The sequence below is a fragment of the Lathyrus oleraceus genome, chromosome 6 (genome assembly GCF_024323335.1).
Source record: "Lathyrus oleraceus cultivar Zhongwan6 chromosome 6, CAAS_Psat_ZW6_1.0, whole genome shotgun sequence".
Taxonomy (NCBI): Eukaryota; Viridiplantae; Streptophyta; class Magnoliopsida; order Fabales; family Fabaceae; genus Lathyrus; species Lathyrus oleraceus.
Window position 1 is genome coordinate 74992083 of NC_066584.1, and position 12567 is coordinate 75004649.

General features: G+C 34.8%; 1 pseudogene; it reads left to right on the forward strand.

Annotated features, from left to right (window-relative positions):
- Positions 1 to 8777: 8777 nt before the first annotated feature.
- On the forward strand, positions 8778 to 11843 carry LOC127093547 (GABA transporter 1-like; annotated as a pseudogene).
- The last annotated feature ends 724 nt before the right edge of the window (positions 11844 to 12567 follow it).

Here is a 12567-nt window from a genome sequence, read left to right on the forward strand (position 1 = left end):
ATATAATGCAAAAAAGGTGCAAAAAATGTAAAATTATCTTGTTGTGCTTGTCCCAACACTAGGACAATTAGTACGATTGTGACTTGGCAGACGACATGAACTACATAATTGAACCATTTTGTTCGCCGTATCCATTTCGGTTCGAATACGGGTGATGTTTGGACGATCCTTTTTCTTTCTTCGCATAATTTCATTGTGCCATAGAATGTCCCCTTGATATTCAGGTCAGCAATCCTCTTTTGCAACAACTGAAAAACTAAGTTTGTAAACATTGGATAGGCTTATGACTTTGTAAATGCCAGATAGTAAGTAGGATGGATCCCTTCGAACCTTTGAACATGCCGCAATGATATGGGAGCAGGGCATACGAAAGGCTTGGAACTTTCCGCAGTCGCACCAGTCTCTATCTAGTTCCACTATGTATTTTCCCATCGGCATGCCTTCATTGTGATCCATGGACTCAGCAACACTGTACTAACCTTTAGTACGGTCAAACACCGTGACCACGTGTGTATTAGCTTTGTCAGCTTCGTGTCTAATGAATTTCATTGAAGCATCACTAAAAACTGCCGAGATTGCAACATTGAACTCCATTTGGAACGTCTGGTCTCAAACATCGCCCTTAGCCTGAAATATGTTGCTTACACTAAAGCGGCTATAGGTAGGTTTCAGATGCCTTTGAAGAATCTTTGTCCTAAGAATCTCTGCCTTAACACTACAAGCATGCGCCTGCAAAGAAGATGCCTCTGCCCTAATAATCCAAGGAAAATGCCCTTTCCAATGGCGCATAAAGCAAGGCATGTGCCATATCCTTAGGCGCATCTTCCTTGCATGCATAAAAAGGCATGCACGCACCATTAACCTTGGCGCATGTGACCATGCATGTCTTAAACAAAGCATGTGTCCTAGCCTTAGGCACCTACACCTATTCTCACATGCATGCGCCATATCCCATGCTTCACATGCTGCAACAATATCTCCTCTATAAATAGGGCAACAACTTACAAGATTCAACATCTGCAACACTAATAATCAACCTCTGCAACATTCCACCTTTACAACACTCACCCTTTGCAATACTCAACCTCTGCAGTATTATGTCTCTATTGAATATGGGCGATGAACATCGAGGAACAATCGACAGTATCTCGACATTTGTATGTTATTACTTCTTCTTACTTATTTCGTACTTATTTCTTATTTATGTTTTTGTTGTATATTACTTCTTCTTATTTTATTTCTTATTTATGTTTTATTATGACCCAAAACGATTTTGATGTCCTGTACATGAATATGTACCCCACGATCCTTTGATAGAACCATATATTCGAGGATGCGGTTTTGATAATCTCATTAACATAGTCTCATACTCGGTTGACTACAAATTTATTCTTTCTTTGTTGGAGAGATGGAGACCCGAGACCCACACATTTCACCTTCCTTTCGGTGAGTATACCGTCACACTTGAGGACGTCTATATGTTGTTGGATCTACGTATCGATGGTAAGGCCGTAAATGGTAGAGTTAACCAGGATAACTCTATTTGTAATGAATTGTTGGGTGCCCCTTTGTGTGACGACCAAGCTACGGGAGAGACTTCTGGTCAAGCTAGGAGTCAAGGTATTAACTTAAAATATCTCAAACAATATTATGCGAGTATAACATTGACCGAAGAATCTATCGAGTATGAAAAAATAATTAAAGCTCGGTGTTATATTATGATTCTATTCGGTAATTTTTTATTTCCCGAAAGTACAATAATACGGTAAATACTATGTATTTACCGTTGTTACGAAATATAAATAAGGTAAGCACATATAGTTGGCGTTCAACTATTTTGACCCATCTATATAGTGCGTTGTGTAAAAATGCAAAAAAAATACGTGTACGTTTTATTCATGCGCATATTTGCTACAAGCATGAGGTTGGTCAAGAATGTCGTCACTCGCCCCGGTAAATGAGAAGCCATTCATATTCCTGTTTACAACAAAGTAAGTTTAAAACTTTACCATCTAATTATTAGATTTTATATTACAATTAACTCTAAATAATATTTTTTTCAAATGTTGTTTATTTAGGTGGTCAGTTAGAGGGATGAACTGCAACAGGTGTCTGAAACACGCTATAGTAGTCTATTGCAATCTATTGGACCAGACGATGTAATACTCTAACACAACTCTATTTTGATTAAAAAATAATTATCAAATTATTTATCATCTAATCAGGTCATATTCTTGTACATTTTATCTGGAGGCTATATCTGGGTCTTGATCATCAGGTTAACCATGATAATGTTGCACTTTGGACAACAAAAACACCAATTATCTGGTTCACTACTATGGAGATGCACTAGAGTGACCGGGTAAAACTACAGTTTGGTATGCAACAACAAATTCCATAACCTCCGATGTGTGTGGGAGATTGGAATCAACAAATAGTCGATGCCCAATGAGATTATTCCGACTGGAGGGACTTCCCAAAAGAGATGTGTCATCATTTGAGGAATCAACGACGACACATCTTAAACGAACTAGTCATACAGGGTGCTAGACCAACTCAACAGTATATGGAATGGTTTAGGTCGGTTACAATGCCACAATTTGTGTCTGAGCCAAGGTATTTGATTGATCCACGCCAACTAACTTCGTCATCATACGTCCAACAACAAATCCTCGTCCAAGAACAATGTCAACACACCCAAACCCAACGACCAACCTCACACCATCACCCTACCATACACACCTAACAACCAAACACCCAACCTCACAACTCATTCATGCCACACACCCAACCTCAAAACCAAGAATTAAATCCTACCCACCAACAATCATACGCAGTCACCATAACAGTCTATAGTCCAGATAATTCATACAATTCATGCCATTGTAGCCCCCCACCAATGACCACCCAAACATCATATCGCCACAACACCTAACCATTGTTTGACTATAGTACATCCCAGGAACTATTGATTCGTTTCCAAACCGATTCAATGTCCTAATTCGGGCAACCATACCGTCCACAATTCACCCAACCACAACGACCCAACTACGACAACATGGGCACCAAACTCAATTACGGAAGCGCCGTTGACGAGAATCCCCTAACTATTGCAAACAAATGCACATCTATCAAATATCGCTGTACCTTCCACCGGACTTTCACACCAGCCACTATTGGATCATGTCAGCACTCAAAGACCCCAAACACCTCAGGAAAATCGTGGGAGACCACAAAGACAGACTAACCCACCTGGATGTGGAACAAGGGGGCGTTTCAATCGTGCGGATCATTGAGTTTCTTGTTAATTCCATGTAATTTTTATTATAACATAAATATAATTTTTATTTTCAGTATTTTTTTATTTATTTGTAAAATTAACATTTAAATTTTAAAAAATAAAATTAATTAAAGGTGCATGCGCCACATGCATTGGTGCATACACTATCTAGTGTATGCATGCGCCAATGCATGTGACACTAAGGCATGCATGCGGCAAGAGGCATGTCGCCTAGGTGCTACACCATTTCATGCATGCGCCAATGATAATGGCGCCTCCTTTGATGTTTAATTGGATGCGTCAGTTCAACTGGCGCATTAGTTACAAATAGTGGTTATTTTGGTATTTTTTTTCGAAAAATTGATTATTTAGGGATTAAATTTGAAAATAATGGTTATTTTAAAAAAAATCGGGGTTGGGGAGCCTAAAATTAGAATCCTTATGCACATAAGTCACAAAACATAATTATTGAATAAAATAAAGAAAATGCTAACTTATGTCTGCCTATATTTCGATATGATAAAATGAATGGAGCGGAATAAAATAAAGATGTCATTTTATTGTTTGAGTATTTCATGATGAAATAGAGCAATTTTGTCGATCCGTCCAAATTAAAGGATGAACAAAATGATGAAAAGTAATTGAATGGAATGGAATGCATTCTATCATTTTCTGCTTCATTTCATCATTTTTTTAATCAACCCAAACGATAGAAAATAATCTTATTTCATTTTATCCCGCTTTATTTCATCTCTATGTTAAAGAATTCAAAATAAAAATATTCTTTTAACTTTTTTATGAGTGGTGTATATGGTGTTGGCGCAAGGGAATGGAATGGCCATGGAAAATGGATGAAAGGTGGTTTAGTTGCTGTAAACTTTTCCTTAACTAACTTAATCAACCCAATAGAGTTAGCCAGGTTATAATGTCTGAGCATCGTGATTTCATTATGAATGTCGCCCGCCAAGCACACGGTTAAAAATGTTTTCAAATTGGACTTCATACACCATGATTATACATGTTTAGCGGTTAGCACAATGTTAGACTTAGACCTCTTCAATTTTGTAATTGTTATTAAATTATTGAGAGTAAGTGGATAATTGTTATCATTATCATTATTATATTACTAAAAGCATTTATATGTTATTAATTGAGAGTGTTTATGTTTAGAATAAATAGTGGAAGATATGTGGAGGTTCATCATCTTGGAATTTGATAGGAAAAGCGTCATTTTGATATTAGGGAGGTGTAAACGAGTTCTGCAATAGTATTGTGTAATTCAAGAGATTTTCCATATTTTTTATTATATATTAATTGATTTTTGTCAACTGGTATCAGAGACATTTTGATGGTTTCTATCAACTAATATCAGAGTCGTTCTGATCTAGATTTTTTTTGCATGTGTGTTGGAAATCTTGGTGTGAAGATGACAACAGAATTTATCCAAATATTTGATGGAAGGGAGACTCATTGGTGGCTGATCCAGACAAAGCAATATTTTGGGTCAAGAAAAATGAGTGAACAGAAGAAACTTGAGTTGGATGTTGCATTTGCATTGAAAGGAGATGCTCTTGATTGGTGGCTTTCTTGGAAGAAAAGCAATCCAAATAGTTTGTGAGAATTTTCAAAGTCCATTCTCATGAAATTCTAACCAGAATTTTGAGACTGTCTTCCAGACTCAGAGAATGAAGAACACGAAAACCACGACATATATTAAATTCAACACGAGAAGCAAGAACCATTAGCTTCTCAAATTATAGAAAAAATTTGTGATGAATTTGAAAGCACACATACCCAAAAAAAAAACAATGAAAACGTTTATTGTACGGTGGACACCAAATCTATCATGGGGTTTACAAAGTGAAAAATACAAACTCATTTATGGTTTATAGAGAAGCAAAGGTCCAGAGAAGTGACGAAGAGTCCGCTATTTCATTACAGGCAGAAGAGTTGATATTTCCAGTGTTTGCTACTATTCCTAAGATAAAGTCTAGGAACAAGAAGTTTCCACTACCAATGCCACTATCGCCATAACCAGTGGTCACAAAAGGACTACTATTACCAAACAAATTTGATCCGGGGAAATTTTCGTATTTCATGGACAACTCAATCTTTCTGCTTCAAGTTATGAGATCTGGGAGCATACATTTTTTTATTGTGTATTTCTTTCACCTTGTCTTCAAGGTGAATCTTTAGGGGTAGAGTATTGTTAGACTTCATATATAACTTAGCAATTATGTTTTCAAATATCGATTATTATTATATTACTAAGAGTGGTTATTGGAGAATTGTTATATTATGAGGAGCAGTTACGTTTTATTAATTATATAGGTTTGTGTTTAGAATAAATAGGGAGAGGTTATTATTGTGGAGTTTGATAGTAAAAAGGTCATTTTAACATTAGGGATGTCTAGATCCCGGAAGTTCTACAATAGTATTGTGTAATTCAAGGGATTTTCCTTATTTTATATTTTATATTAGTTAGTTTCTAACATCTGATATTAGAGAAATTCTAGTCTGATACAAGAAAATCGCATAAGAGAGAAAATGGGCATGTCACAATTTGAAGATCACATCAACTCGCTTGTCGGTGATGCCTATTGGTGGTTGATTTGTATTGAGAAGCATTTTGATGTTATGGGAACACCGAAGAGTGAGAAGTTACAAGAGACAATGAAAACCTTGGAACACGATGCTTTCATATGGTGGCAGTGGTGGAGTCAACACCACCGACAAGCGATTTGGCGAACATTTCACGTTGGATTACTTTGGCATTTTAAGCTAGAGTATAGATACCTTCTTCTTATATTTGAGGAAGAAGAGGATCCTGAATTGAAAATGGAGTCGATTGCGACTTACACATTCAACCTTTAACAAGAAGAAAAAATTGTCTAAGGAAATTATGTTCTCATTCATACAACAAAAGAGAAAAACGATGTAAAGGTAGAAACTACAAAATTAGAAAGAGATATAGAAAATTTCCTCATGAATGTCATTGTAGAACAACGACAAGAGACCAAGGTAGATTCTCACAAATTTCTTAGTATAGACAGACACTTTAATGGACATGGTGCGAGTATTGTTTCAAATCAAGGGTAATGGTGACTATAACAACTGCCGAAAATAGTTGGGCTTCACTCAAGTTGGACAGCCTACCACCATAGTTGCTAAAGCCGCAAGATCCTGACAGGTCCTTCGTGAAGGATGGGTTTTCCTCTAGTTTGATCTAACAGTTAATGCCTACTATTGTCATGATATGTTTTTGGGTCAAACCTACATCTCAAAATATAGTGTATGATCTAGGCATTCATTATCATGTTTCATGCCTTGCCCTGGCACTCTACTTCAAGTTGTGGGATTTTGATGGACGCTTATTTTATCTTTCACCTTAAGGACAAGGTGAATTTTAGGTTGGAGTATTATTAGACCTTTTCAGTTTTGTATCTTTTATTTCTAGGTCTTTTACGTTTAAAAGTTGGAAATATGTTTTTTTGGTTGCACCATATTCAATGTCATGTTGAAACCCATTCATTTTCTTCCGGCATGAGGCGACATGCAATTGGATGATCGACAAAATTTTCACAAATGTCATGCTTATGTAAATCACATTTCACATTAAATTTCCATTTGTTATTTGCCAACAGATAATCACACAACTTAAAAGGACACTCCAATTTTCTTGAACTGGTGCCATCTTGTTTGAAATTCCGGAGAGGAGTTATATACTTCCCACTTCTTTCGCATGTCATTGTCATAAATGCACCTCTTCTATCTGAACCATTATCGGACCTTCCAATTACAACAGTAAACCCCAATTTGGATGTCTCCATATGAACTCATTGAAGCATGTGATCACGAAATTCAAACTCCTACCCATTTTTAAATTGGTTACTAGCATTTACCTCCTTCATAATAACACGTTTTGCATCCGGAGACACAATAGGTTTGGGGAAAATATCAGGGTGCACCATATCTAATGAATACAATAACATAAAATGTTCAAAAGTAGATGAAATTGAAAACAGATTGATGACAAATGAAAACCGACAGACTTCAAAAATGCATTTCTGGAGGAACTCATACAAAATCTGGAAATACATTTTCAAATACGACGTAAGTTTTTCATCTGCGAAACAAGATTAATGTGAGAAATGGAGCTTGAAATAAATGACATTTACCTTGAATTTCAACTTCTTTTTCATCATTTTTAACATTTTCGTAAATGCATCTCCGAAAATGTCTGGCACGCAAAGGTGATAGATTTTCAAATTCCCGTTTCAAAATTTCTGAAATGCATTTTATTGAAAAATCCACTAGGATACTCAGTAATCAATAAATTGGTGGATTTTCCCGGAAATGCATCTCCGGAATAAAATTTTGATATAATATGGGATGACACTCATTTGAGCGTCATTCAGTAAAACAAATGGTGAGTCTGAGATGCATCTCCGAAAACTAAGAGGCAATTTCGGATTTTCATATGATGTTTAGGGGTGTTCATGGATACAGGTCAACCCGCAAACCCACTTACTCAACTCAATCCAACCTTTTGTTTTATCCAATCAAATCATGTATGGGCCCAACCCGATCCAACCCATTCAAACCTATTAGTTTTTGGTTCGGGTAACATATTTGAAATTTTAAATCTGCGAACCAACGAATCTAACCCATTGATATGTCATGTTATTTTTATTTTATTTTTTTAAAAACTATCTAGCATGATCCTAAGAATGCATATATATATATATATATATATATATATATATATATATATATATATATATATATATATATATATATATATATATATATATATATATATATATATAATTTTTATTAATCGGAAAAACTTAAGTCTAATAGATCACATTTCTTTATTCAAAGAGAGAGATATTAATCTTAAAATGATATTTTAACCATGCATATTTGTTTTTGGACTTGATTTAAACCGTGATTGAGTTTTTAAGAATTAAATAATATATTAAAACAAAATACTAAAATTTTATGATCTTTTAAATTGTTTTTGTAAAATAAATGTGTTATTTAAATTGGTGTTTTCTTTAATATTTAAAATTTATATTTAATAGATGATTCAAAAACTCAATACAACCTGATTTATTGATGAGTGAATTACTTTAATTCGGGTTTAATCTTAAAAATACATGTTGAAGAATAATCGCATATCAAATATTATTGATTAAGTTGAATATTAAAAATGAATTTAATCAAATTAGACATAATTCAAAGGCGGAGCTCCACAAACACAGTTCTACTTTTCACCATTGCCCCCAAACCGTTTGTCATAAGTCCCAACAGGCTTTCGCTTTCCAATTGCGTCAAAGCTTTGGCTCCTAGTAATGAAAAGTCAACACAATAGAAGAATAAACAAACATGTATTAATGAACTTGCAACTTATGATGTAGTAAAGTCCAACTAAAAGACGACAATTGATATAGTTACAATGTTTAGAGGAAAAACCCAAAGCATAGTACTACTGATTGGAGCTGAAACCGAATGGGTTCACGTTCACCAGAGCATATATCAACGGTGGAGGAGGAGGAGGAAAAAGATAGAGTGAGTGGTAAAGGAACATGGAAGCACGCAGCTTTTCATGTTGCCACCACAATTGCCACTCCTGCAGCTTATGCTCCTTTGCCTTTTGCTCTTGCTTCTCTTGGTTGGCCTCTCGGTTAGTCCCTCTTTCCTTCTTCATCACAATTACATCATAAGCTCAATACAAAACGCTTATACTTGTTACTTATTTCAGGTGTGAGTAGCCTAACGAGTGCAACACTAGCATGGTACTCAAGCATTTTGATAGCTTCTTTATGGAAATGGAATGGAGATAAACACCTTACCTATAGACATCTTGCACAAAGTCTTTTTGGTTCGCAACTTTTTTATTTTCACAATAAAATAAGCTTTTATTAATCACTTCTAGGGGTTTTTGTTACCAGAGTCTGGTTTAATTCAAGAAATCCGTGGATTACCGGCACACCGCGCTTTTGATTTGATTTGATGTTAAATTTTCAGTTTACATATTTTAAATAGAAAAAACGGTTTGATACTGCGAAAACGACCGCAACAAAACAGTATAGGAATGTATCGATATTGATACTGTTATTCTCCGTTTTTATGATGAAAAAGAAATTGTAGGCGACCATAAACAAAATAAGTTTTAAATCACTTTTAGGGTTTTTTTTGTTATGAGTCTGGATTATAGGTCCACCACTGATATGAATTTAAAATTTTCAGTTTATATATATATAGAGAGAGAAACAAATGGTCTCTTACTCCAAAAACAATCGCGATAAAATAATATTAAAAAACGTCGATACGGACCGATATCATCATTCACTGTTTTTATGATGAAAAAGAAATTGTAGTTAATTTACACCACGTCGATCGCAATCAGTATCACAACACTTATATGGACTGAAATCGCGAAAGTCTTTACGCGACCAAGATACAAGCCCGACTTATTTAAAACCTTGAGTTTCTTATCACATGTCAATAATCAAGTATTTTATTTGCAACTTTGTGGTAACTGCAGTTTACAAATATTATCATAATTGTTATAATATTCTTTAATATTTTGTCAATCATTTTTAAAGTATTCTGGGGGTATTGGTCTATTGCTTCGTTCCAGCAAATTGCTTCTTTGGGAAATAACATAGCTATCCAGATTGCAGCTGGGAGCAGCCTTAAGGTTATTTATGCATTAAACCATATTTTATATTTTTATGGAAGACTAAGACAAATATATTACATGTTTCATGTTTTCTGCCTTTTTATTAATACCATATTTAATGTCCAAAAACTCATTTCTTCCCATTTTTTATAGGCAGTTTACAAGCATTATCACTCAGATGGAAAATTGACCCTACAACATTTTATTATTTTCTTTGGAATCTTTGAACTATTGCTGTCTCAACTTCCTGATATTCACTCACTCAGATGGGTTAATGCATTGTGCACTTTTAGTATCATTGGATTTGCTGGTACAACCATTGGCGTTACCGTTTACAACGGTAAGCTCGAGATTGATCTTGTTAAGAGTTCCACATCGGACAATATATAGTTTAAACATATGTTTATAAGTGAGGGTAATTCTTATCTTATAAGCTGATTTTGTATGGTTGAGTTAGACCCAACCACATTTCTTATCTCGGTAAGATATTGAGTTTTTGACTTATAACATCTTTTACAGAAGAAGATTGATAGAACATCAGTTAACTACAGTTCGCAGGGTAGTTCTGCATCTAAGTCCTTCAAAGCCTTCAATGCTCTTGGAACCATAGCCTTTTGATTCGGTGATGAAATATAAAGGTTTTAGAGGCACAATGGCATCACAAATGCGGTTGCATTTTGTTGCAATATCAAAGTTCACATCATAACCCAACCACAATTTCAAACCATTGTAGTATAAAAAACTGGAAAATCATATCCACGTATAATATGGCAATTTATCACACCTTATTCAGTTGGGTATGACTCATACTTTCCTGATCAATTTCTGACTATTTGATAGTTGGACTGCGACGGGGGATCCAAGGGTGAAATCCCCCGCAATATAGTTCAAGGTTGATTGTATTATTTAAACACAAATTGTAATTTGTAAACCCTTAGCTTGAATAATAGAATCGTGCTTCAGCTGCTATTTACTCGGAAATCTAGAGACATAGTTGACCGAACGCTCTAATCAAATCTCCTGTGTTCTTTGTGTGCATTTTCTATGACATAGTTTTTGTTCTGACATATTCCTTTGTAGAATACGGTAAAAGAACCCGCAAAGAAGAATATGTACAAAAGTATATCAGCAGCCTACACCGTGATTGTTTTGAGTTACTGGCAGTTGGCTTTCTGCGGATATTGGGCTTTCGGATCACAAGTCCATTCCAGAATAGACTGTTGTTATGGCAAACTTATTTGCAGCTATTCAAATTTGTGGATGCTTTCGGGTAGAATCTCAAGCACTTCAAATTTAGAGTATGTTTCTGTTTTGAACTTCTTGAGTTCAGGCCATTATTTTTTAATATCACCTGTAGTCCGAGACCTAGTTACACTTGACCGAACTTGGTGATCAAAGTTATTCTATTTTGCATTTTTCATATCTTTTTGCTTTCGAATCAGAGTTACCATTCTAACTCCTCGCATCGTTTATCAGATTTATTGCAGGCCAACTTATACCTATTTTGAGGGAAGCATAGAGTCCAACAAATCTACGAGCCGTTTTCGCCTAAGAATTCAACTGATACGACTTTTTTATACTTCCATATACATGACTCTTGTTACTCTTATTGCTGCTGCTATACCATTTTTTGGGGATTTTGTGTCCATTTGTGGAGCAAATGAGTTTACTCCTTTGGACTTTGTGTGTCCTGCTTTAGCATATCTTAAAGCTGGAAACATAGCCAAAAACTCTAAACTTGGAATTTTGATGAAGCTGTTAAATATTTTAATAGCTACTTGGTTCTCACTTGTTGCTCTTTTGGGTTGTATTGGTGCAGTAAGGTCCATAGTGGAAGATATCAAGAACTACAAGTTCTTCTATGATATGTAGAAGCAATGCACTAACATGATAGATTGATGTTTTCCTTGTTACTCTTTACATATAGAATTCATGTGTTTCGTTTTTCTTGTTTTCCTTGAGTTTAACTATAGTCAACTTATCAACCACAAACAATTATTTTCAACCTCTACTACTATTGAAGATAAATATCAATGCATTATCTTGATATAATTAATTAAGCAGTTTATAGTCAAAACAACTCTATAGTATAATTTTGAAGAGTTTTTAAGTTATTAGCGTATTACAATTATAACTATTTAAAATAAAAAGAGAAGAGTAGTGCTTGATATCTTGGAAGATAGGTTTCAAAGAAAAAACAATAAAAAGGACCAAATCGTTAAAAAAGACAAACATAAAATGATGTAAAAAATGCTTGACGTTTTTATACACATGATTTAATTTGTATAACATGTTTTATATTGCTGATCAATAATAAATGACAGATCATTAAAATAAGATAATGTTAACTTGTGTCATATGTGGGATTTTTTACACACTTGGCACTTAGAAGGTTGAACAGATCTTGCATTTCGTCTGTGCCTTTTCTTGAAGGATTGAGGTTTAGGCTTAAACTGATAACTTGGTCTCCCTTGATTTTTCTGACCAAACCTATACTGATCTCCTTCATCTCGAACTATTTTTGAACTATTTTCAACAACATAACATTGCCTCAACAATTCAACATAAGTAATAAACTCTCTATGAGACGTTGTGA